This window comes from Monodelphis domestica, chromosome 3 (assembly GCF_027887165.1).
Source record: "Monodelphis domestica isolate mMonDom1 chromosome 3, mMonDom1.pri, whole genome shotgun sequence".
Classification (NCBI taxonomy): Eukaryota; Metazoa; Chordata; class Mammalia; order Didelphimorphia; family Didelphidae; genus Monodelphis; species Monodelphis domestica.
The window spans coordinates 336,774,382-336,800,536 of record NC_077229.1 but is presented as its reverse complement, the minus strand read 5'-3'; the positions used below and the strand labels follow the sequence as shown (position 1 = coordinate 336,800,536).

At 35.4% G+C, this 26,155-nt stretch overlaps 1 pseudogene; it reads left to right on the top strand.

Moving 5' to 3' along the window:
• Positions 1-4,137: 4,137 nt before the first annotated feature.
• LOC130458102 (ras-related protein Rab-31-like) lies at positions 4,138-26,155 on the top strand (annotated as a pseudogene).

Sequence of the window (26,155 nt, the reverse complement as noted above, 5' to 3'; positions counted from 1 at the left end):
TATAACTAAAATCAGAAGGGAAACAACAAATTGGGAAAAAATCTTCATAGAAACCTCTGACAAAGGTTTAATTACTCATATTTATAATGAGCTAAATCAATTGTACAAAAAATCAAGCCATTCTCCAATTGATAAATGGGCAAGGGAAATGGATAGGCAGTTCTCAGATAAAGAAATCAAAACTATTAACAAGCACATGAAGAAGTGTTCTACATCTCTTATAATCAGAGAGATGCAAATCAAAACAACTCTGAGGTATCACCTCACACCTAGCAGATTGGCTAACATAACAGCAAAGGAAAGTAATGAATGCTGGAGGGGATGTGGCAAAGTAGGGACATTAATTCATTGCTGGTGGAGTTGTGAACTGATCCAACCATTCTGGAGGGCAATTTGGAACTATGCCCAAAGGGTGACAAAAGAATATCTACCCTTTGACCCAGCCATAGCACTGCTGGGTCTGTACCCCAAAGAGATAATGGACACAAAGACTTGTACAAAAATATTCATAGCTGCGCTCTTTGTGGTGGCCCAAAACTGGAAAACGAGGGGATGCCCATCAATTGGGGAATGGCTGAACAAACTGTGGTATATGTTGGTGATGGAATACTATTGTGCTCAAAGGAATAATAAAGTGGAGAAGTTCCATGGAGACTGGAACAACCTCCAGGAAGTGATGCAGAGCGAGAGGAGCAGAACCAGGAGAACATTGTACACAGAGACTAATACACTGTGGTATCATCGAACGTAATGGACTTCTCCATTAGTGGCGGTGTAATGTCCCTGAACAACTTTCAGGGATCCAGGAGAAAAAAAACACCATTCATAAGCAAAGGATAAACTATGGGAGTGGAAACACCGAGAAAAAGCAACTGCCTGAATACAGAGGTTGAGGGGACATGACAGAGGATAGACTTTAAATGAACACTCTAATGCAAATACTATCAACAAAGCAATGGGTTCAAATCAAGAAAACATCTAATGCCCAGTGGACTTACGCGTCGGCTATGGGGGGTGGGGGGGAGGAAAAGAAAATGATCTATGTCTTTAACGAATAATGCTTGGAAATGATCAAATAAAATATATTTTAAAAAAAAAGTTAGATAATGAGCATTTTATATTATCCACAAATTATTTTGAATTCATGATGAGACCATTACTAAATCATTTAAGAAAGCAAAGGTAGTCTCCTAAGATTGTAATATATGAGTATTTTAGGCTCAGGTGAAATAGCCTTCATAAAATAGAATGCACAAATGGATTTTCTTATCATCTATGAAGAAATATAACTTAATCCAGTTGCTATTTCTTTATCTCAATACCTTTTTAATTGAAATTCTGCCTCAACTAATGAAAAGCTACCTGACTCACAGTCATAGCCTTCACAGCCTTATTCTGGCCTTGTCAAGACTGATGGAAAGTTGAAGCTTATAGACTCATAGCTGAAAATCTTCTAATCCAAAGCCACTAAAAATCTTCTATCTCCAGACTAAATTTTAAACCAAAATTCTTTAAACCTTACTTCAAGAGGATTTAGAATGACAGATAGATAACAACATTCAAGAAGGATTTGATATATACAAATTCTAACCTTAAAAAGCCTTATAAAGATGTTAGATATTGTGATTTTACCATAGAAAATATGTGAACAGGAAAAGAGAGTTCAAATGGGTTTTGTAGACTGGTGCTTTTTTTATTTTAAACATGAGGGTGCTTCTTTTTTTATAATTCAATTTGTCCACAATCCTCTAAGAAAACCGTAAACTGAAAGCCACAATTTGGTGTATTATAATCCTGGATCCAATAGAGTATATACCCAAGAGATAAAGAGGGCTCACCAAATATGTCTGAATATATCTCTAACAGCTCAAAGTAAAATAAATTTACAGCACAAGTGCATTTTGGAATTTCCAAAATGTCCAAATCTATCCTACTAGATGGCCTAAAATCATAGTATTGACATGGATTTCAAAGATCATTTAGTCTATATTGTTTGTCTAAGATTAAATATGCTCACTTAGGAAACAAGGCAAATTCCTGGGATGCCATTCCACTTGGTAATATTTCTGATTAGTTAAAACACAATTATCTGATTTGTCATTCAGCTACTAGAATGTAGCTTTTGCTTCTGGACAAAAAGGCACAAAATTATGTTGTCGTTCAGTCGTTTTTCATTCAAGTCCTACTCTTCATGAACCCATTTGAGGTTTTCTTGACAAAGATACTAAAGTGTTTTTGCCATTTCCTTCTCCACGTCATTTGACAGAAGAGGAAACTAAAGTAAAAAGGGTTTTAAGTGAAAAGTGTATAAAGTCAGATTTGAAATTGGAAAGATCAGTCTTCCTGACTCCAGGCTCAGAGCCCTATCTAAGGGACCGCATAGCTTCCCCTACATACTGTAAAAAATAGACTCGAATACAGGACTACAATCCCCACGAGCCTTTGCTCCACTTCCCCAGAATGCCTTGTAATCTCACCTGGGCCGAGATCGAGAAGGTATTTAAGCTGATTCAAAGGCTTTTGAGGCTCTCTCTCTCTCTCTCTCTCTCTCTCTCTCTCTCTCTCTCTCTCTCTCTCTCTCTCTCTCTCTCTCTCTCTCTCTCTCTCTCTCTTGGCTCTTTTTGGACTTCCGTTTTGGAGCAGGCGGTCTCTTGCGTGATGTGAGGTTATTTTGTCTAGGCCTCTGGCCTAGGCACATGTTTCTTACTTGTATATTCTTTAACCTTTAATAAACCTCTAAAAAATATAATACTCCTTGCAGAGAGAAACTAATTTCTACCTGCCTCAGTCTCCCCATCTCCCCTAAATTTTAATCTTTACAATACCAAAACTATAAGCCATTGATAAATGTATAAATATTGAAAGTGATCTAGACGATATCAAACTATGTATAATCAGAAGCATCACAGCAGTCTGCATAATTTGTTATGTCAATGGTGAGGCTATAAATATATGTGTATTTATATGTATTGGATGTAGATGTGTGTGTGTGTGGATAGATAGATAGATAGATAGATAGATAGATAGATAGATAGATAGATAGATAGATAGATACATTAGGCAAATATAATTGGTAAAGAAAATAAATTAGTATCTCCAGAGAACACCATCCCTGATAGGCTATGAAGTCAAAATCTAGTCATCCTCTTTACCTTAACTAACATTTTATAAGATGAAATCTGATTAAATTAAACTTCAAAGGAAGTCTATATCAATGGAAACCAGACTTTAATATCAAGCAAGTAGAGATATTATCAAAGGGCCATAAAGAGAGTCTATGTGTGGAATAAGAGTGGGGGATGTTCAAGACTGTATATGCTGAAACTAATTGGATTTTTAATTACTAGGTATTACCTGACTCTTCCAGACAGTTGTATGAAAAGGAACAGATGGTTGAAATATAGATTCAGAAGTTTTGATAAAATGGTGAGCCAAAGGAATGACACCATTCTAACGTGGGAAAAGGGCAAAAGGCAAAAACAAATTTGAAAATAGTATGCTATAAGCATATTAAAATAATGCATTGCAAACACAAATGGGATTAATAAGCAGAAAGTACATGCATGTATGCACATACACATGCAGCTTAATCTATTTAAAGGAGAAAATCGGGCAAGAAAACAAAACTCTCCTTCAAAGAACTGCAGACCATTTGAGATCAAGGAAACTTAAACATTCAATTTCCTTCATAGAATTGTAAATTGATCCTTGGAACATCTCAAAAACTTATCTAATCCAACTTGTACCTGGATTGGAAGCACCTCAACAATACTTACTGCTGTCTATATAACAGGACATAAAGGTTGAAAGCCATTTTTAGAATAATAATTCAAAAACTCTTCTTGGGGAAGATTCACTGGCATCCATACATGAACAAAAAGAGGACAGTTAATTATTTTTCTGTATGTAGAATACATATAACTAGATAAAGCTGGTCTATCATTTTATATGGCTTAGACATTGTAAATGGTTCATGAATTTGTCCTGTAACTGAATAGGAGGAAGAAGAGAAGGAAAATAGACTGAATTACCTTTATGAAACTCCAATGATACTGTATGACTAAAAAATTATGGTCACAAAACATCAATTGTCCTAAAAAATGGAAAAGCATAGAATAAATATTAATAGACTCCAACATGTTACCAACAAAACCTTGTAAAGGAAAAGTGGAAGAATGTATAGCATTAAAGATATGTCCAGAAAAGAAGGTGAGTCAGTCATATTGTAAGAATGGGGAGAATGGGGAATGAGCTAAAAAGACAATGAATAGCTTCAGTGTAGAAACCATGAAGAAAGAAGATCTGGAGCAGAGGAAACCCCTGAGCTGTGGGAACAGTTTAGAGAATAGAAAAAAATATAACATAGCGGAGCAAGGAAATAGTCACTAAACTGTCAGAGATATGAATCTTTTCCCAAAGAGGAGTAAGCTAAACAATCTGAGGAAGAAGTAGCTGCTTGTCCTTTAAGAAATCATGTTGTGAATGCAAAGGTGTTTTCAATTAATAGAATATCCAATAAAAGTCTGAGAAGAAATGAAACCTGGAGACTGCCTCACTACAGCGTAGGACTAAAGATAATATTTGTTTGCTGTGATGGCAATAAAGTGTTCTTCTCTTTTCCCAGTGCATGTTTCCAAGATGTGACAGAAAATCTTCTAAGATTTCTAAAACTAGATAATTTCTGGAGACTCCCATGAACAGAAGAGATATTGCCAGAAAAAAACCTAGAAAGCATCTTTAGGACTATGATATCTTAGAAAAGAAAATAAAGATCCTAGGAACCCAGATGAATTAAAAAAATTGAAGGCAAAAAGAATAGTAAGGCAGTTTTAGGAAGAGAAAACTGGTTAAGAAGAGAGTATATCTGATGTCAGATTTCTGCAGAGAAGTTGTTCTGAAGGAGTTATTGAGCAGAGGCTAGTATATTATTACATATGGTATAGTTGGAGTTCTTTCCATGTTTAGGTTGCTCCAAGTCCTGTACTCTGAGACAAGACAAAATAAATCTATCCTCCCTCTAACATGAAAGCCCTTTAAATTCTTAGAAAGATCTGTCACAAAAACTAACCTGGATGTATTAAGCAATTGCTCCATTCTAAAGACTATTCTAGATTCTGGGGCCACCAAAACAAAAGTAAAATAATTCCTGTACCAAAGCCATATACTGCCCAATTGCAGGTACACAGAAATATATATAAATGAAGCATATAGTCCATAATGTTAGTGGCATTTGGAAAGTGAGTCATGGGGAAAGTTACAGCTAGAAGAACCAGGAAAGTCCTCATGCAAAAGGTAATATTTGAGCTGAGACTTGGAGGGAAACCACTGATACCATAAGGTGGAGAGGAAAAGGGACAGCATTACAGACATGAGGAATGGCTGGTGCAAAGTCACAGAGATAGGAGATGTCATATTGTGTGAAATAAAATAGAAATGTCAGAATGACCGAACCTGTAGACCATGTGAAGGATAGTAATTTGTAATAAGCCTGGAAATGTAGGGTTGGGTCAGGTTGATCGGAACTTTAAACACCAAAAATAAGACATTTAAATTTGATCTTCAAGGTGAGGAAACTGCGGGAATTTATTGAGTCAAACATACTTGGGAGGAGGGGATGACCTTTGGAAGCAGTATAAAGGATAGATTGTAGTAAAGAGATAATTGAAATAAGGCAAGTAATTACAAGGCTATTGCAATAGTCAAGGAAAGAGGTGAAGAGGGACTGAAACCGGATATCTGAGTGAAAACAAGAAGAATTATGCAAGTTGTGTGCCTTTTGTTGTTGTTTTTAACAGAAATGGCAAGACTTGAAAACTAATGGAAGGTGGGTGAGACTAAGGCATTGATGATGACACCATGGTGGTATGCCTAAGTAACTAAAAGAATTGTAGATTCTTTGATAGAAATACGGGATAATTCTTTTATTTGTGTTATTGTATTTATATAGTTCTTTTAGTAGCTCTTTGAGTTAGTCCTTAAAAAGGGAATGGCACTGCCCTCACTCCTTCTTTTGATTTCCCATAGTGCAAGTAGCTGTCCTTACCAGACTTTCTGTGAAGATATAGTGGGGAGAGTAATGCCTTTCCCATGCCTTGATATTATGGTTTCCCCCAGAACTTGGCAGGTAAAACGGAAACTCTCTTAAGTGAACTAACCCTAGACCATGGAATATCTGGTTGTCTTTTCTGTTTTGTTTTTCCTTCCTTAAAGATAGGGGAATAAACAGTAATCCTGAGATGGTTGTGACCAGCCTTGGAGGATCATTGTGAGTTTGAGAGGTTGAGAGATTTTAGGTTTCTCATAACTGAGTGGAAACAAGAGTTTATGTTTCAGAGAATAATAGTAATCAACAGAAAAATGAGTCCAAGTCTTTGCCCAGCTTGCCAGAAGACATATAGCTAGAAGGAATTGCTTAAACATTTTAGAGCTAAGGTGAAACATAAAATGCCTATTCAGCAGAGCTGCAAAATGCTTCATGTTCTGATGGTTTCAAGCCTACTGCCCAGGAATGTATAACAGTATTTATCAGTTTTCCCTTTTTCCTCCTTATTTTTCCTGTCAATGCATGCTTGTCTTTTCCATTTTTTTTGTTTGGAGGTAATGAATAGCTGTTCTGTACTTAATCTGCATTGTACATTGAGCACCCCTCTGTATTCTCACCCTTGGGGAAATTCTAGATATGAACTTAAACCCCAGTTTTAAGTTATTTTCTCCAAGGCTGTGGGATGGGAATTTTCAAAGGCAATGAAACAAAAGAGACTGGCTCTTCTTTTTATCAGTCAAGCTCCCCAATGTTTGAACCTGTTTCATAAAATCTCTGGCACCAGTGTGGAGATATGCTTTTTAGCAAAGTAGGAAAGTGTCCCAGCCCCTCTGGGCCAAGCAGAGGTTATCATTGTTATACATATGGCAATTATAGTCAGGCACTGAGGCAAGTGGCCAGATCTGAAATCGCAAGAAAAAACTTCCAATTTACCCAAACATTACAATATTAATTCACCTTTATAAGTCTCCAGTTCATTTGATGCATAAGATATATCACCAACTCTCACCTTTTAAAAATGTCACTGAACTGGAGTTAGAGAGTTAGAGAGTAGTAGTGGGATCCTAGGACCATGGAGCCAGAGTTAGAAGGAAGCTCAAAGTCCGTCTAAACTAAAGCCCTCATTTTATAGATAAGGAAACTTGGGCCCAAAAAGTAACTTGCCCAACATCATACAAGTAGTAGCATTGCATGTAATTAACATTATAAAAATTGCGTAGCTCAGTACACACAGTATCTCTTTAAATCCTTCCAACAACTCTTTGAAGTACAGCTGTTGTGCCTAGTTAAAAATTGATGTGGATCCTGAGATTCAAAAAGAATAAACAGTTTACCCAGAAACATATTGCTAGAAAGTGAAATTATCTAGAACTTAAATCTGGAATCTCTGCTTCTAAGTCCAATAGCTTTTTATTCCACTATTCCAAGGAGGAATATTTATCCTTCTACTTCAGTTATAATTCCTGCCCACCTTCCTGGTTCTGGGTTGTTTTAGCCTAGCTGACGATTTTGAAAAGGTTAGTTCAGATTTACCATCTATTCCTTGCCTCCCCTTCAATTACAAATTTAGCATCTCTATGAAAAATAGCAATCAGTTTTGCATGCATTGATTTTTCTCCTGCTAGAATCTCATGCAGTTTCTTGTTCATGACTTAATTATCCAGAGTCCTATAACTTTAATAAAAACTAACTCGATTAGGTTAATTTAAATTTATTCCAAATCACTTTGCAAGTCTTGCTGAAAGGACCTAGAAGGAAAAAGCAAGCAGAGCAAATGTTATCCAATAGGAAGACCTTCTAATTGCCAATTTAAAGAAAGGCCAAAGTAAATGAGTAGCTATTTGTTAAACAAACAAACAAGAATAACTTTCTGGTCATTGAGATAATGAACAGGTGTAATTATAAATATTTAGCTATATACATGATTAATGAGACAATCCTTATGAACTATGCATTAGCTTCATAATCTGCTAACTACTCTGAGTTCCAAGTACCAGCTAATGATCTCCAACTGCCACCTGGAAGCATCCATCAGAGAAAAGGAAGGGGAGGAAACTTCACCAAGAATCAGCACCTCTCTAACCTGACTCTCAGCACTGACTCTAATTATAGAGAGAGTAACGTAGCTGTCCACATGTGATTCAAGAGGGGATTGGGATGAATAGGAAAAGACATTATATAGTTAGTACCTACTTTGTCTCTGCTAAATACTGTACAAATATTAACTTTTGCAAAGTAGGTGCTGTTATCCCATTTTGTAGTTGAGGAATCTGAGGCAAACTGACCTTAACTGACTTGCTGAGGGTCACATGGCTAATAAGGGAAGCTAGATCTTCCTGACTACAGTCCTCTGTTCCACCTAGCTATCTCTAATTTTCCAGAGTCCTGGAAATAGCACACTTGCCAAGATAAAATTCCTCCCACATAACTCCCCCATCCTGAAAATCCTGTCATTCATCTCAATGTTTTGGGTTCAGATATTTTCTACAAGTAACTCCTGTTAAAATAGCATCTACAAACCCTTCTTCGTTCCTGAGTTCATCAGTCCCCTAACTGAGGGCCCTTACTCTCTACCAGCCTCTATACTAAGCTCCAATTTTACAAAAGCCAGCAACCAGAATAGTCCTTCCACTCAAGGACTTTGCCTCTTAGAAGGGTAGAGATGTAAAGGGACACTGGAAAAGGGAAGGGTAAGTGGCAGCATAGAGATCAGTGGAAATTGTCATGGAGCACTGGTTCCAGACAAGATGAGGCAAAAGGTCATCTGTCAGAGCCCATCATGACCGAAGGAAAGGCCAAGGTTCTGGGATGGGATAAGATGGAGATGATGGTGGCTGCTCCATAAGACTTGAATTGGGAGAATACTCTAAACACTGGAAGGTTTCCAAACAAAGGTTCTTCATTCATAACCCAGGAGTATAGAGTACATGTGACTCCCTGGATCTAACTCCATCCCTTGTATTAAGGATGCCAGTAGTGGCACCAGGTTAGATCTTACACAATGGGAGGTTTGGGCTTTAGTAGGGCCTGGGAAAGAGAAGGAATGCAATCTAGGCTATAGCAGTATGGACTAATCAGCAAGGAAAGAATATCTTCAAAACACATTTAGGGAAGCTTAACTATGCCAAAGCATAGTAAGAATGACCTGACTTCAAGTCTGGCCTGTGATATATACTTGCATCTATCTGCTTCCAAGTCACTGACTAAAAATACTACTAGAACCAGGCCAAGAACAGAACACCAAAGTACTACACCAGAGACCTACTTCTGGGATGATATTGATGCACCGATCAACACTTTTGTAGGTATAATAACTGAACCAGTTATAATTTAATATGGAGGGTGTGCAGCTAAGTGGCTCAGTGGATTGAGAGCCAAAACAAGAGACAGGAGGTGCTAAGTTCAAATCTGTCCTCAGGCACTTCCTAGCTGTGTGACACTGGGAAAGTCAGCTAACCCTTACCATTCTTCAACCTTGGAACCCATAAAAGGTATTGATTCTAATAAGGAAGTTAAAGGGTTTTTTAAAATTAATTAATCTAATCTTATGTATTTTCACATTTTTACATCTCACTCACAAGGATATCCTGAAAGACTCTGACAATTGCTTTGAGACCATCATCTGGGTATACTATGACTATGACATTCTCTATATATACTAGTCTTATTGCTGTCAAAAAAGAAGGAAAATTAGATTAGTCTGGGAAAAGTTGTTCTTAATTAACTTATGTTGGCTCTCAATCTTTGTAAGGACTCAAATTACTCATTTTATAGTCTGTAATAGTTTTTTAACTTTAATAGGTGCTCAAACCTATGATTTCATCAATTCAAAGAATTTTCAATATAAAACTCTCTTCATTAATAAGAATTAGCACCTTTCCTATATTTAGAGTCTTGGAAGAATATCTATAGTACTAGGATAAGTGATTCTTCCAGGGTCACAACAGCTAGTATGTATCAAAGAGGAGACTTGATCCTGTTTCCCTCACTCAAGGTCAGATCTCTATCCATTATGCCAAGCTGTTGCTCTCTGCTACTGAATTTTTTCAGAGCCTGGTGTCAACTTCAGTGGAACAGAGTTTATAGAATCTTTTTTCTCCCCTTTTTCAATGTTCAGATGACATTTGCCTGTTTCCATTCTTGTTAGCACTTCTACCTTTCTCCACAATTTCTCAAAAATCACAAATAACAGATGATCCATTGCAACTCTATCTTCTTAAAATATCTTGAAATACTGTTATACATCCTGGCGAGGAAAGATGAAATACTTAACAGCATTTAGATATACTCTCTTTCTACCTCATGACATATCTTGAGATTCTTAACCATTTTTATTCTCCCTTTTCTAATCTGAAGATTATCCTTGATGGAAGCAAAACAGGAGATAAGTAGGTCAGTCTCTCCACCATTGCCCATTACCATTACATACTGCTTCCCAAATAGGGAACAACTTCCTTCTCATTTTCATAAACAAAATATGAAATTTCTTTTTTGTCTTTAGACTTTGCATGAGCATCAGCTGACTTGGAAAAAAGTCTTCCTGAAATTTTTCTAGTGAGCCTTCTTTGATAATATATCTTTGCTTCCATTATATGCAAACTTTTAAAATTAAAGGTTCTCAGAGAACTTGTGTTATATCCCCTGAACTGTTTCTTTTTTATTTCTTAAGCAGATTATTCACAGTCATAACATGATGATTTAAATCTTTCAAATCTTATTCATCTATTCTTTCCCTTACCCCCACCAGTGAACAAATTAAAAAATAAAATAAAAGCCTCAATACATAACTGCATAATCCAAAATAACAAATTCCAACATTGTCCATGTCCAAAACAGTATGTCTCTTTCTGACTTTTAAATTCATCCTCTCTTTTTCAAAAGGTGAATTTTGGATTTCTAGATTATCATTGCATTAAACAGAGTTCTCAAATCTTTCAAAGTTGTTTTCCTTTATAAAATTGTTATAATTATATAAATTGTTCTCCTACTTCTATATACTTCATTCTGAATTAGTTCAAATAGATCTTTCCAGTTCCCTCTGAAACTGTCCATATCATCATTTCTTAAGGTACAATAATATCACTTTACATTTATATTAATGGTTTGCTCAGTCATTTTCCAGGTCATTCCTTTTTTCCTAACTTTTTTTGTCTGACACCAAAAAAAAAAAAGTTTCTGTAACTATTTTTGTGCATTTATATTCCTGTCCTTTTTTTAATTTCTTTTGGGCCTATTCTTAGTAATGGTATAAAATGATTCAAAATGTATGAACATTTTATCAACTTTTGGGTAATAGTTGAAAATGTCTTTCCTAAATGACTGATCCGATTTTTTTAAGCCCTTACCTTTCATCTTGGAATCAATACTGTGTATTGGTTCCAAGACAGAAGAGTGGTAAGGGCTAGGCAGTGGGGGCTAAGTGACTTGCCCAGGGTCACGCAGCTGGGAAGATCTCCTTCCTTTCCATTCATTTGTATTATTATCCTTGAGATTCTTAACCATTTGTTATTCCATATGGACTTAGTTATGATTTTTTCCAGTTCTATAAAATATACTCTTGATCTGGTTGATACAGAACTGAATAAATAAATTTAAGTAGCATTAATATGTTAATTATATTTACTCAACATAAACATAAGCAATTAATATTTCTCCAGTTATTTTGTTGTCTTTATTTCTGCTAAGAATGTTTTATGCTTGGATTTATATTGTCTATGGGTGCATCTTGATAGCACACTCACAAATATTTTCTAGCTTCTGTATTGATTATGAATGAAATTTCTCTTTCTAGCTGTTTAAAAAAACCCTTAGCTTCTTAGTATTAACACTAAGACAGAAGAGTGGCAAGGACCAGACAATTGGGGGTAAGTGACTTGCCCAGGGTCACAAAGCTATGAACATTGTGAGGCCAGATTTGTCTTAGGGCCCCCCAACTCCAAGCCTAACGTTCTTCCCTTTGGGCTACCCAGTGGCTCACTTTTTATCTCCTTTTGCTGGGCTTTGTTATATATAGAAATATATAATAGATTGTGTAAAGTAAAATACCACCATCCTATGGTGGGTGTCACAGAGGAATGTGTCATATTCTGGCACCTCTTGGCATCCCCTGACTTTTTAGCATCATTGTGATTGACAACATAGCAGAGCCAGACATCATATTTCCCTTTTTCCTCAGACTTTTATCCCTTTTTTCTTCTTTAGTATGGTAATTTTCTGTAGTCCTGACTGATGATGGGTAACTACAATATTGCTGCACATGTGCTGCATGCTTGTAGGATAAAAGCTACCTCAATTGGACTTTGATGGTGAATCAAGGACCTGTTATGATTTTTAATTTATATTCATATTTTTATGCATATATTGTTTTAATATTTTTAATTTAATTTTTCTCTCTCCTCTTGGTTCTGAGAGAATTGATTCATATACCTTATAGCTTAGCAGGTATCCTGTGTCAATTCTATTATTGATATATACCCTCCTAAAGTGGGGGGAGGGTATTGTGTAATAATCCTATAAGTCCAAAGTCTAAGATCCTTTAAAGTAATTTTAGGAAAAGATAATCATGTAACACCCTGGAACAGGAAAGCCGATCTTCAGGATAAGATGCTATAAAGATGCCTGAAGAAATTACACACTACATCAGGACAATCAGAGTGAACTTCTGGATATAATAAACAGAATTGAGGAGGGTTTGAGCCCAACATTTCTCTTTATTGTAAACTCTAATGCCAAAGGGGAGTGCCCACTAATCAGTTTTTTTGTCAATGCTCCTATCAATCATTTTTTCTTTCTTTTTATTCCCAAAATTGTTGGAACTCCCTCTATGAAATGTACAATTTTTTTTTCTATTTTCATATGCCATAATGAGAAAATCCTAAATGTAGTGAATCCACTGGGGAGACCCAACCTGTCAATCTTCTGGAGAAATAAGAGTGAGGAGCCTTTAACATGCTGGTCTCCCAAAGAATCAGAGGTGGTATTATGTGAAGTAAACTACCTCCATCCCACAGAAGGTGTCACAGAGTAACTGTCATATGCTGATGTCTCCTGTCATACCCTGACATCAGCATCAGGGTAAGTGACAACATGGCAGAGCAAGCTTCATCATGAGTGTCCCTAGGGTCAATGCAGGAAAGCCAGAAGAATGTCACCATGGAAGGGCAGGCTGCATGACATTTGAAAGCCAGTGATCAAGGACAGGGTTCTTAAACCCAGACAGGAAGTGCAGTTGTGGGACTTTTTATTTATGCTCTTCAAGAGACTGACTCTTTAAGCTGGTGCTTGGAAAGTAACAGTAAAACATGGTGGGAACCATGCTGGATTGAAATCTGGTACCTAATCTACTTTAAATTAGAAAGGCTGAGACCTCCTTCTACCTCTATAAAACTCTCTCTCTTCACTAAAAAATGCTTATAACTCTGGTTCTGAGCCTCCAAACCACCTTTGATTTGTTTCATATTGTTTTTAGAGCCCTTTATCATCTTTATTTTTAGAGTTTCATTTTATGTTGCCAAACTTACCTTGTCCTTGATCTTTTTAAAATCTGATTTTTCCAAAGACATATGTCTAAATCTAACCAATGTTCTATCTGTGGGCAATCTTGAACTCCACAATAATATGCTCACTTTTTCTGATGGGACTTGTCACTTCAGCTCTCTCAGTTAAGTCTTTTTTGGTGAGACAGGTTCAGAATATCAGGTTTTTCCCATTCCTTTCTCTCCCTTCTTAAGGATGAATTCATCAGCAAGCCAAGGCAAGAATATAAAAGATCTCTAATTTAGAGAAGGAAGGCTTCTAGCAGTTGCATAGTTCATCAGTAATCCATCTTGTCTATCAGGTTTATTTTTATTTATACCAAGAATTTACCATCTGTTTTCTCCATCTGTTTGCATTCTCTTCACTACCATTGTACAATATTTCATTTATCTTCAGCATTCTCCAGGGTTTCTCCCACCTCAGGTTCATGGATTTCCATAGTTATCTAGGTTCTTGACATACAGTGCTATTCCCTTGCCCTTTATATCATATCCTTACCTGTTGAACATTTTATACCTCCATTCCACATTCCAGTTGTGTGTCCCATTCCATCCAATTTAAATAGTTCCTCTTATTTCATCCTAAGATTACTTTATATGTAGTTTACCTCAATATTCTTCAGTAAGGTTGCTTCATCTTGAATCTATGGACTATTTTAATGCGTTAAGTGCATTTCAATATAATTGGTTTTCTATTTAATCCTATTTTTTATTTTATACATTTAAAAACATTATTCTGAAAAGAGGGACATAAACTTCACCGAATTGTCAGAGGTCCACAATATAAAAAAAGGTTAAGAATCCCAGGTACAAAGAAATCCCCAGATACCTCTTCCTTTGAATTACAAGAGACCCACTCTACTATTATTCTTTTTTTATGTTATACTTGGTATTCTCCAAAGTATATAATTACATTCTCTTTAGACATTATTCTCCTTGCCCTTTTATTATCAGTGTATACCCCTTTGATCAGACAGACAAGGCTCCTGGCTTCCCTGTGATTCCTTCCTCTCCTCCCACTTTTATTTAAGCTACCAACCAGTCATGCCAATTCTTCTTTGGAAATGCCTCTTAGATTTATCATTTTATCTCCATTCCCTTTTCGAGAGTTTGATCACTTCGCCATGCCTAGTATAGTGTTAATCAAAGAGTAGAAGATAAAAATAATTGTTAATTGACTCATTAGGTTCCTTAACTCTCAATTCCAAGTGTGTTGCCTCCCTATTAGCTATTTTGGGAGAATGCTGGAAACCCTCACTCTGCTAATTGCTTCAATTGGAAAGAATCTTTTTTTTAATCTTATGCCCTAATACGATATTCAAAAGATACTTGACATAATCATAACCCTAATGTGGCAAAAGAGAAAGAGCTCTGAAGTTGAAATCCAAAGGACAGGATTCTAGATCTTGTTTTGTCCCTATCTAATTAAAAGTTTGGGACACTTTGCCTTTCTGGGATCCACTTTCAAACTTTAAGATTTCAGGAAATCAGGAGCTCAAATTTCAATATATTTAATCCCACAGACCTTTACCAACATAGTTTCTTGTTCCAAATCACAGAATTCATCAGTCACCCTTTAAAAAAAAACTGAAAAGATTATTTGGAGAACTAAATATTTTCAAGGAATTTACTCCATTGATATAACTCAAATTAACCCCAAAATGGAATGAGTGAAATGTCAACTTGGCTACTTTCTCTGATATTAGTTACAAGATACTCAGACTATACAATGTTTCCATGTAAATACTTTTCTTATTTTTAGATTCAGTTCTTTGAAGGCAAGAACTTTCAATCTCCTTTATGGCTCTGCACACAGTAGAAGCTTAATCAATGTTTCATTTATTGTATTATTTTTTCTATTTATCTGACTAGAGCATCCAAGGTTTGAACTTGCTTTTTCTAGAAAATTCCTTACGATTCTAATTCTTCGTTATTTTCCTCTTTTTATAACTTTCTGGTTTATTCAACATAATGTTTCGTGAAATTTACAAAGCTTTCTGTCAAATGAAGCAAAACCAAGGAAACAGACCAGATAAAACCAGGCACTCAACTATTCCCCAATGATTAATGGTTTTAATGAAATATCACTTTTCTCTTAATTATTTCAAAATAATCAATCAATAAGGCTTTATTAAGAACATACTATGTGATAGGCACAGATAAGACATGAGAGAATATTTAGCATTTCAAAACTTGAGATAATCAGTCTAACTTCATACCCCAAAAAGAATATCTGAAGGACTTTGCTACCTATAGAAAAACCCCATTTGACTAAGGATTCTGTTGGAACCCCTCAATAACAGTAGTAAAAACTTTTGGTGAATGTTTCTCACCTTTTTACATCATTTGATATTAAGAGGATCATAAAGGTTTTCTGTCATTATATATTTTATGACATGTTATAGAATTTTGATATATCTATAAGATCTTATTGAAAATCTTTGAAGACAATATTTTGTACCATTGAATCAAATGTTTTTTTTTTCCTAGAAGACAGACAATAAAGACAATAGGGTTTCATTCTTTATACCCTTCAGTCAAATGTATTAATGTAAAGAGGTTTCTTCTATTGAATATTACTTCCCAAATCCTTCCCAAATTACTTCCCAAATAAAAAATTATTCCCTTCTAATATAATTTTCAAGGATCTCCTCCATTCCTGAATAAATTTTTCTCATGGAAAGTATATATAAATAAGAAAGTAAACAGATGAGTTAATATTTATATTCCCTTGACTTATTTGGGGGGGGGTGGGGTTTTATGCTAAACCATTGTAACCATTGGCAATCATATCTGTCATCTTGATAACTGATCAAGCTTTTGTTAACTATAATGGGATTTATTCTTCTTTTGGTCTCTGTTTTGAGGTAACTGATCTAATAAGTTACATTGTTATAATATATATCAATATCCTTTCCTGTATCCATTTCTCATTTTAGTATCCATAATTTATTTAAATAAAGTCAAATTAGAATTGTTTTAATCATATGCCCTAGATTTTTCTCACCTATATTATTAATTTTAATTTTCCTTTCATTTCCATATTTGGTCCAACAAGTTGGTTATTTAACTTTGCCAAAAAGGCTACACTGACTAGATATATGATTTAATGAGTCACCTTTTATTACTAAAATATAATTAATTTAAGGTTTTATATATATATGCATATATATATTTGTGGTATACAAGTCTATGTATAACATTATTTGGTTTTCTCATTCTCCAGGGCTTTGTGATTTTTTTCCTCCAAAAAAAATAGTATTCATGACATCCAGAAGTAAAGCTTGTACATGATCTACAGGCCATTAGCCCCACCATAACAATTAAAACTATCCAAAAGTATCCAAAAGTAGAAGGGCCTGTTGGAAAATAGAGCCTCTCCCAGTAGAATTCTTCAAGCAAAGGTTCAATGACCACCTGTTGGCAATGTTATATAAGGGTTTCTTGGTCAGGCGTAGGTGGCCTCTAAAATCCCTTGCAGCTCTTAAGATTCTATAGGACTTTCACAATAGACTGCTTTGGGAAGTGTTCCAACTAGCTTCAATTAAGCTGTCCCCAATTAGAACCATTCCACAAGGGAATCTTCAACCAGTGAAGCTCAACTGTAGCCTATTAAGCATATTGGGGCTCCTCCAGCTGGAGCAATAAACATAGTGAAGCCAGACTGACTTTAATGGTGCATGTTTAAAATGTCACCTGGATGTTACTACAGGAATTATTCCATATTTTCCAATGTTCAGAAGAGTGCTCAGATGGCCCATATATTTGTTCCACTATAGCCAGTGATGGGAGGAATATTAGAGCCCATATTCAATAAACCAGTGAATTAATGGAAATTCTCCAAGCTGCCTTTTGATTGACTATGGATAATAATTAAAATAGCTAATATCTACATTCTATTGGAAGGTTTTAAAAGTTCCTAGGACACATTTTTATATTTGATCCTCAGAAAACACTGTGAGCTAATTAGTAATATTTCATATATGAGAAACAAAGCTGAGAAAAGCAAAGTGATTTTTGGATAGAGCCACATAGTTTGTAAGCTGAACCATCACATCTTCCCATTCAGAATGCCATGTTTTGTTCACATTCTCCAAGTAATGCACATCCCCTCAATTTCCAATCCTTTGCCACCACAAAAAGAATTGCTATGTATATCTTCATATATATAGGTCTCCTTTTCCTTTTCCTTTTATCTCCTTGGGGCATAGACCTAGTAATTCTGAGTCAAAATGTATACACAGTTTTATTTTAGGTATAATTCCAAATTGTTCTCCAGAATGATTGGCATAATTCACAGCTCTCCCAGCAACACATTAATAAACCTATTTTCTTTTTTTAATTAAATTTATGTATCTGTTTGTTAATGTAAAGTACCAATATCTTTACCCCCCCCCCGAATTAGAAAGGGCATCACTTGACAAAAAGAGATATGTATATCTAAAACTATGTCTTGCTCGCTTCCATTTATTCATTCCTTCTCTGGTTCTAGACATACATAAGTTATTCTTCAAATAATATTTTCATTGATGTATATAATTTTCTCTTAGTTCTGCTTGTTTTGCTCTTCATAATTTTATGCAGGTCTTTCCTTGTTTTTTTTTTTTAATTAACCTGCTCAGATCAGAAATAAGGAGAAAGCATCTACTTGTGGCAAAGAAGTTGATGCTGAGGGGGTGTCCACCAAATGAGGAATGACTGAATAAGTTGTGGTATATGGTTGTAGTAAAAAATTATTGAGCCATTAGAAATGATAAACAGGATGAGTTCAGAAAAACCAGAAAACACTTATATGAACTGATGCAAAATGAAGTGAACAGAACCTGGAGACTAATGTATACATTAACAGATATATTCTACAATGATTAGATGGGAAAGATTAAACTATTTTTTAAAAAAAGTTTCCAAAATAATCCCAAGGGACTCATTATAAAAAAATTAATGCTATCCACAGCCAAAGAAGGAACTGTTGGAATGTGATTACAGATCAAAACACACCATCCTTCATTTTATTTCTTTCATGAGCTTTTTATTATGTGTATAATACGTGTCTTAAATCATAACACAGGGAATATGGAAATATTTTACATGAAAGCACTGATATAACCTATATTGAATTATTTACCATAGAAAGTACATGGAAGAGAAAGAGAATCTGATTCACAAAAAAATGTCAGAAAAGAATGTCAAAGGGGGCAGAGCAAAGATGGTGGTGTAGTAGCAGGAAAGTCTTGGAGCCGCTTGGAATTTCTGCCCAAACTGATCATTACTAAAGGACAAAACTCAAAACTGGGCGAGTAAAGGGGCTCTCCCACTGGACACATCATGAAAGGTAGACAATGAGAAGAAATTCCTTTGCTATAAGGGGGAAAAAACACATGAGGTAAAGCATAGACTGTCCACCCCTCTCCCCCAACTGCTGTTCCAGAGGCAGAGCCAAGGCCCAGCCCCACCCATGAGGGCTACACCAGGCCTTGGCAGTGAGACTCAAGGCTTAATAGCATGGAACTTGATACGGGGAGCAAGAAGAGCCAATATGAAAATAAAGTAAAATAATGAATGTTGGAGGCAATGTGGTAAAATTGGGACACTAATACACTGCTGGTGGAATTATAAATTGATTCAACCATTCTGGAAGGCAATTTGGAAGGGCTTTAAAAGAATGTAAACACTGATCCAACAATACTATTATGAAGTGAACATTGTACACAGAAAGTAAAACATTATAGAAAGATCTAATATAATGGATTTTGCTACTAGTAGTAATGCAATAATCCAGGACACTCCTGAAGGCCTTATGAGAAAAAATGTGCTAACCACAATGGGAGTAGAAATGCAAAAGAAAAACATATGACTTATCACTATCACTTGTATATATGGGTAAATGATTTGGGGTTTGGGCTTTAAAAGATTGCTCTATAGCAAAAATGAATAATATGAAAATAGGTATCAAGTGATAACATTTCAACAACCCAGTGGAATTTCTTGTCATCTTTTGGGGTGGAAGGAGGAAAGAGGAGAGGGAAAAAAATAAATCATGTAAACATAGAAAATATTTTAAATAGATTTTCAATTTTTTAAAAAGAAAAGAATGTCAAAAATTGTTTCTACATGTAATTTTTAAAAAGTAAAATTCAATAAAAAAGAAAATAAACTACTCATCATATCTTCCAACACAGTAGTTTTCCATCACTTTTATAAGCCACAAGTCATTCAGCCATTCTCCAAATGATAGGCATCCCTTCAATTTCCAGTTTGCAACCACAAAGAGAGCTGCTATAAATAATTTAAAATGATATAGGTTCTTTTCCTTCCTACCTGATCACTTTGCAAAACAAACTTCATAGTGGTATTGCTGGATCTAAGGGTATTCAGAGTTTTACAACTTTTTTGGCATATTTCCCTATTGCTCTCCAAATAACAGTGTATTTATTAGTGCCCCCCTCCATTTTTCCATATCTTCTCCAGTCTTCATTTTGCCCTTTTGTCATTTTAGCCAATCTAAAAGGTATAAGATGATATCTCAGAGCTGTTTGATTTTAATTACTCTAATCTATAATGATTTAGAGCATTTTTCATATGGTTATATATAGCTATGGTTTTTTCCATTTCATCATGTCTGTTCATATATTTTGACCAGTTAGCAACTGGAAAATGGCTCATATTCTTATAAATTTGACAAAATTCTCTCAATATGTTGAGATATATGATTTCTATCTGAGAAACTATTTACAAATTTTTCTCCAATTTTCTGTTAACTTCTAGTCCTGGCTACATTAATTTTATTTGTACATAAACTTTTTAAAATTAATGTAATAAATTATCCATTTTATATTTCACAATGTTCTCTATCTCTTCTTTATTCATTAATTCTTCTCCCATCAATAAATCTGATAGGGAATGGTTTCAGAAAAACCTAGTAAGACCTGTATAAACTGATAGAAAGTGAAGTGAGCATAATCTAAATAATGCTCACAATAACAATATAAAGATAATCAAGTGCAAAAGACTTAATAACTGATTAATATAATGATGTACCATAACTCTAAAGAACTCATGATGTTATATAAAATGTTAACTACCTCCAAGAAGAGAACAGAGTGACTCAACATGCAGATTGAAGCATTTTCCCCTTTCCTTTTTCTTGCATTTTGATTCAGAACATGGCTAATAAAAAATGGAATTTTCTTGTCCTCATAAGTAAACTGGGTATTATATTTCTTGCCTCATGTTGTAGGGACTAATGGAACCATCAAGTCCAACCTCCTGATTTTATAGATGAAGAAACAAAGGCCCAGGAATATTAAGTTAGGTGTAATATCAGCAATAGTAAGTTGCAAAACTAAGATTCAAGTCCAAGACTTGAGGCTCCATTCTAGCATTATTTCAATTTCTCCATTATTCTTTTACTGATACTGAGAGCCTTCCTATTCATCCAATTATCAACTGGGATCTCATTGCCTTATAACTACTTGGAATGAGAAGGGAAATAATAACTTTTTCCACCCCCATTCAGCTTCAGTCAGAACAATATTTTGGAAGATGAGTCATTATATGAACCATTATATGAGTCATGAGGCCATTTTGAGGAGTTGGCTTTCTGTCATTAACAAGGTTGAATCTCCTTGAGTCAAAATGCACTTGTCCCTTATAATGAAACAACACTCTCCACTGTTCCTCAGAGCTGGCATGGAATTGGAAATGTAGAATATGTAGCATTGCCTCCAGTCTTCAGGGACTATGGAGGAGTAGATAATTAAGAGTCTTGCCAAAAAGAAAGGAAATTTTATATTTGACCTGACCACAGCAGAAGTAGTGGAAAGGTCATAGAGAGAGAAGTTTGAGCTTCTCTAATATTCTTTTCCAACAGGTTTTGAACCTTAACTATATCTGTCTCTGCTCAGTTTGAAGTTGAGTAGCCTATTTGTCCTCATGGTAAGGAAGCCTGAAATGAAGTAACCTAATGCCTTTCTATTTGAAAAATATGTCTTAAATCTTTTTTGGTTATTGTTAAAATTATATTTTCAAAAATGTGTTGAATAATTGGAGGCGAATTCACTGATATGCCAATTTAATTTTAAATTATATTTTCTGAAATAATTTCTAGATTTATTACTATAAGAATCAAACTACCAAAAGGGCATTTTATTGAGCTAGCCAAAATGTTAATAAAATTTGTTTGGAGAAAAAAAATTTCTAGAATTTTAGTGGAATTAATGGAAGTGGGAGAAGTAGCAATGAAGAAGAATAGCATTTGTAGACCCAACATTACACTATGAATCATTTATCATCAAAACTCTTCAGTAGGGGGCAGCTGGGTGGCTCAGTGGATTGAGAGTCAGGCCTAGAGACGGGAGGTCCTAGGTTCAAATCTGGCCTCAGACACTTCCCAGCTGTGTGACCCTGGGCAAGTCACTTGACTCCCATTGCCTAGCCCTTACCACTCTTCTGCCTTGGAGCCAGTACACAAGTACACAGTATTGACACCACGACAGAAGGTAAGGGTTTAAAAAAAAAAACTCTTCAGTAGTGATTTTAAATTAGAAAAGTGGGTCTATGGAAAAGACTAGATAAAAATTAGAAACAATTTAATTCAACAACCCATTATTTGATAAATGGAAGAAAATAAAATTATTTTTGGATAAACTCCCTTTTTAACCAAAATGCAGTAAAAACTAGAAATTAATTTGGCAGAAAGTTAATTCATACCAACAGTATACCATATAATAACTTCAAAAATGGATGTGACTTCAATATTAAAAGTCACTACATTTAAAAAATTAGGAGAGAAGCAGAACAAATATTTTTCATAGCTATAGCCATGAGAAGAATTGTTAGCCACAAAATAAATAGAAGAAATTACATTAATAAAAAGAAAAATGTATAATTTTAATTACATGAAAAGTGAAAAATGTATTTGAAATAAGACAATCGATTCAATGACAATAATAATGGAAGATGCCAAGTGAGGGAAAAGTTTCCTTCTGCTATCCAAGATATATAGAAACCTAACACAAATATATGATAGAGGCATTCCCCAGTGGATATGTTTATAAGAATCTCAGGAGAACTATTATGCACATGAAAGATTGTAAAATATCATTAATAAGATAACAGTAAATCAAAATCACTCTAAAGTTCTATCTCACACCCAGAAGACTCTCAAGAAAAAAATAAATGATTTAAAGTGTGAAGAGATTTTGAAAGAAAGGAACATTAGTGTACTGTTTTTGTAGCTATATTGCTCTGACCATTCTGAACAATAATTTGAATTTGTGATCAAAAGTGATTAAAACATCTATAACCTTTGACACAGAGACTCCACTGCACACCCCCAAAGATATTAGAGACAGAAAGTTAGGTTGCATATATACCAAAATATTCATATGCCCTTACTTTTTGTATGACCAAGGAATTGGAATCAAAGTTGGTGCCTACAAATTGGGAAATGGATAAAGAAATCATGTTACATTAGCATAATAAAATATTACTGTGCCATAAGAATTGAAGGGCATCATGTAATCATGGATTACTAGGATACATAGAATCAAGTCTCTTTTTGACATAAGTAGAGGGAACTTCCTCACCCAAAGAGTTTCCCATACCCATGGAATTATAGGTTCAAATTTTTAAAAGGAAGGATGAATATGAAGAATTCAGAGACCCATAGAAAGACATATGAATTTATGAGGACCAAGGTAAACAGAAACAAAAAAGTATGTATAAACAACCACTAAAACAATATAGATGAAAAGAACAACAATAAAAACAACAAAATTGAATTCTGTGTAAGTCGAATGCCTAAGCTTGACCTGAGTGTACCTCAGAATTGGGGAGGAAAGTGTACCTCTCTCCCTTGTTTGCAAAGGTAGGGAATATTATATAGTGGATATCCATTCAATTTATTGATTAGTTTCACTGATGTGCTTCCCCTTCTTTCTTGTTTTTTTATTAGAGATGACAGCTCACAGGATAGATTAGGGGAAGGAATACATACATTTGAAAATGAAGATGATATAAAACAAAAATATTTTTTTCATTTAGAGAATTAGCATTCCATCTTACATAGGTTGTTTTCAGTGGGTCATATATCTTAACTTAGATGAACATTTTCCTAAATGTTCTTATGTGCTCAGTCTTTCTCTTGAGAAATTTTGCCCATTTATCCAATTGATTTCAGCCAGCAAAGTTTCCCATATTATTGCCTGGGAAGGAAGAAAGGAGTTCAATTGTGACCCAATTTTTAACAAAGAACTATGCCTTAAACAAATTCTTTCAGATAATATGGGCATGGTTTTATATAAAGGAAAGCTTCTAATGCTTACCTCAACTCTAAATTAAGCAGACTAAGCAATTCTGGTGAGGGTATATTGTGAGAAAAAAATAAATAGCAGAGAAGTTAAAACCCACCTTTTATGAGATGTTTGCAAACCTTCACCTATGTGTTTGTAGATCTACATTTATTTATAAAAAATACATATATGGATCTGCACAGTCATAGATTTGATTCAATTAGAGAATAAGTTGGGTCTGATAAAAGTGGTACATAGATGCATCTGAAATAAATCCTGATATATATATGTGTGTGTGTGTGTGTGTGTGTGTGTGTGTGTGTGTGTGTATACATATTTGTATATTATACATATATAAAGTAGGGGTATATATGTGTACATATGTGTGACATTTGTGCATATGTCTATGATTACATGTGAGCATATATTATATGTATGTTCATACATGCATGTATGTATATATACACACACACACACATATTAACAATTGGGAGCCTTTTGAAATGGTCGGGCAAGTTGTGAGGTAACATGGCCATGAATCATGATAGTCATTCTATGAATAGAAAAAAAGGAATGGATAGATAGATAGACAGACAGACAGATAGATAAGGTGTTATAAAGGGAGGCATGATAACACTTGAAAAGACTGAATATAGGGGATGAATATGATTTAAGGATCAAGGAAGCACCAAGAGGGGCTCAGGAGTGGCAGGAGCCATCATATGGCTCTCTGCTTTGGCCCTGCAGAAGGCAGGACACTGAGCCCAAAAGCAATGCCTGCCAACCACCAGATATGCTTTTAGGCCAGCTCCCACAGTCAGGGAAGAAATAATTTTAAAGAGAGAGCTAGCCTACCTTCTTTACCACAAACAACTGCTAACCAACTGCCTTCTTCTATCAACCAGCAGATGGACATGGGAGCCATAGTGTCAGCAACACCCTCCCCTCCTGTTTTCAATACAAACTACATGGCTGTTCTCCAGGAAAGAAGCTCTGATGGAGAAAAAGCCAATGTTTTCTACCAATTGCCACACACAAGTAGCCAAAAGTAGACCAGTCTAGCTAAAGTAACAAGGGACCCTACAAAAATTACAGGAAGCAACAAGAGCCAGGCAATTCTAATCACTCCCACTACCTTGACCACCATCTCCCCTCTTCTCCTGATAGAAGCTCAGGACATTAAACATAAGAAACTTGGGAAGAGTAGTCCTTCTAGCCTAATTACCACAGCCATCATCCTGAGGGGGAAACCCCTATAGCTTAGCCACTGTTCATGCAAGTGCTATAGTCACAGTTACTGAAGACCCAGAAAAACAACTTCTTCCTACCAAGGTTCTTGGCATTATCAAATAGCTTAAAACCAGTAACTGATATGATTCTGTTAGTAGAAATAACGTTAAAGGAAAAGCATTAACATCTGCTTTACTGCTATACTCAAATAACAGTGGGATATTTTCATCTAATTTGCAGCTAAAACCTTTCATGTACATTATCTCCCTATTTTGTATGTGAGCTCCTTGAGAATAGGGACCATCTTATTTTTCTATCTGTATCCTCAGTGCTTAGAAAAGTACTTCGTGAGAGAGGAGCCAGCAGTGGCAGAGTTGCCTGCGCAGGACACCCAGGGGACTCCTCCCAGAGGAGGCAAGACCCCTGCCCTGCCTCAGCCCAAAGCAGACAGGAGTAAAAAAGTCAAGCATTGTTTGTGGATTTGTACAAGATCACTATGACCACAACATCAGCCCTACAATTGGTTCCATTCATTGGCACCCATGTACTATCGAGCATCTGCAGCAGCTGTTATAGTGTATGATATCACTAAACAGGATTCTTTTAATACCTTGAGGAAATGGGTGAAAGAATTAAAAGAACATGGTCCAGAAAATATTGTAATGGCCATCCCTGGAAACAAATGTGATCTCTTAGATATTAGGGAGGTTCCTATGAAGGATAAAAAGGAATATGCTGAACCCATAGGAGTAGTTGTAGTCGAAACAAATGCAAAATGTGCTATTAATATTGAGGAACTCTTTCAAGGAATCAGTCGTCAGATCCCAACCTTGGACCCTCATGAAAATGGAGCAATCAAGTTTGGGAAGCAGCCACCACAAACTGGCAGGCAATGTTGCTGACCCCATGGGATATCATCTGATGTACTTGAAGAACTCAATTTCCATTTTCTTGTGCACTGACAAAAGGACTTCCCACTCTTGGTGACTTAGTGCCTTGTTTAAAAAAAAAAATCCCAGCTCCACATTTCGAGAAATATGCATACATCACAGCCA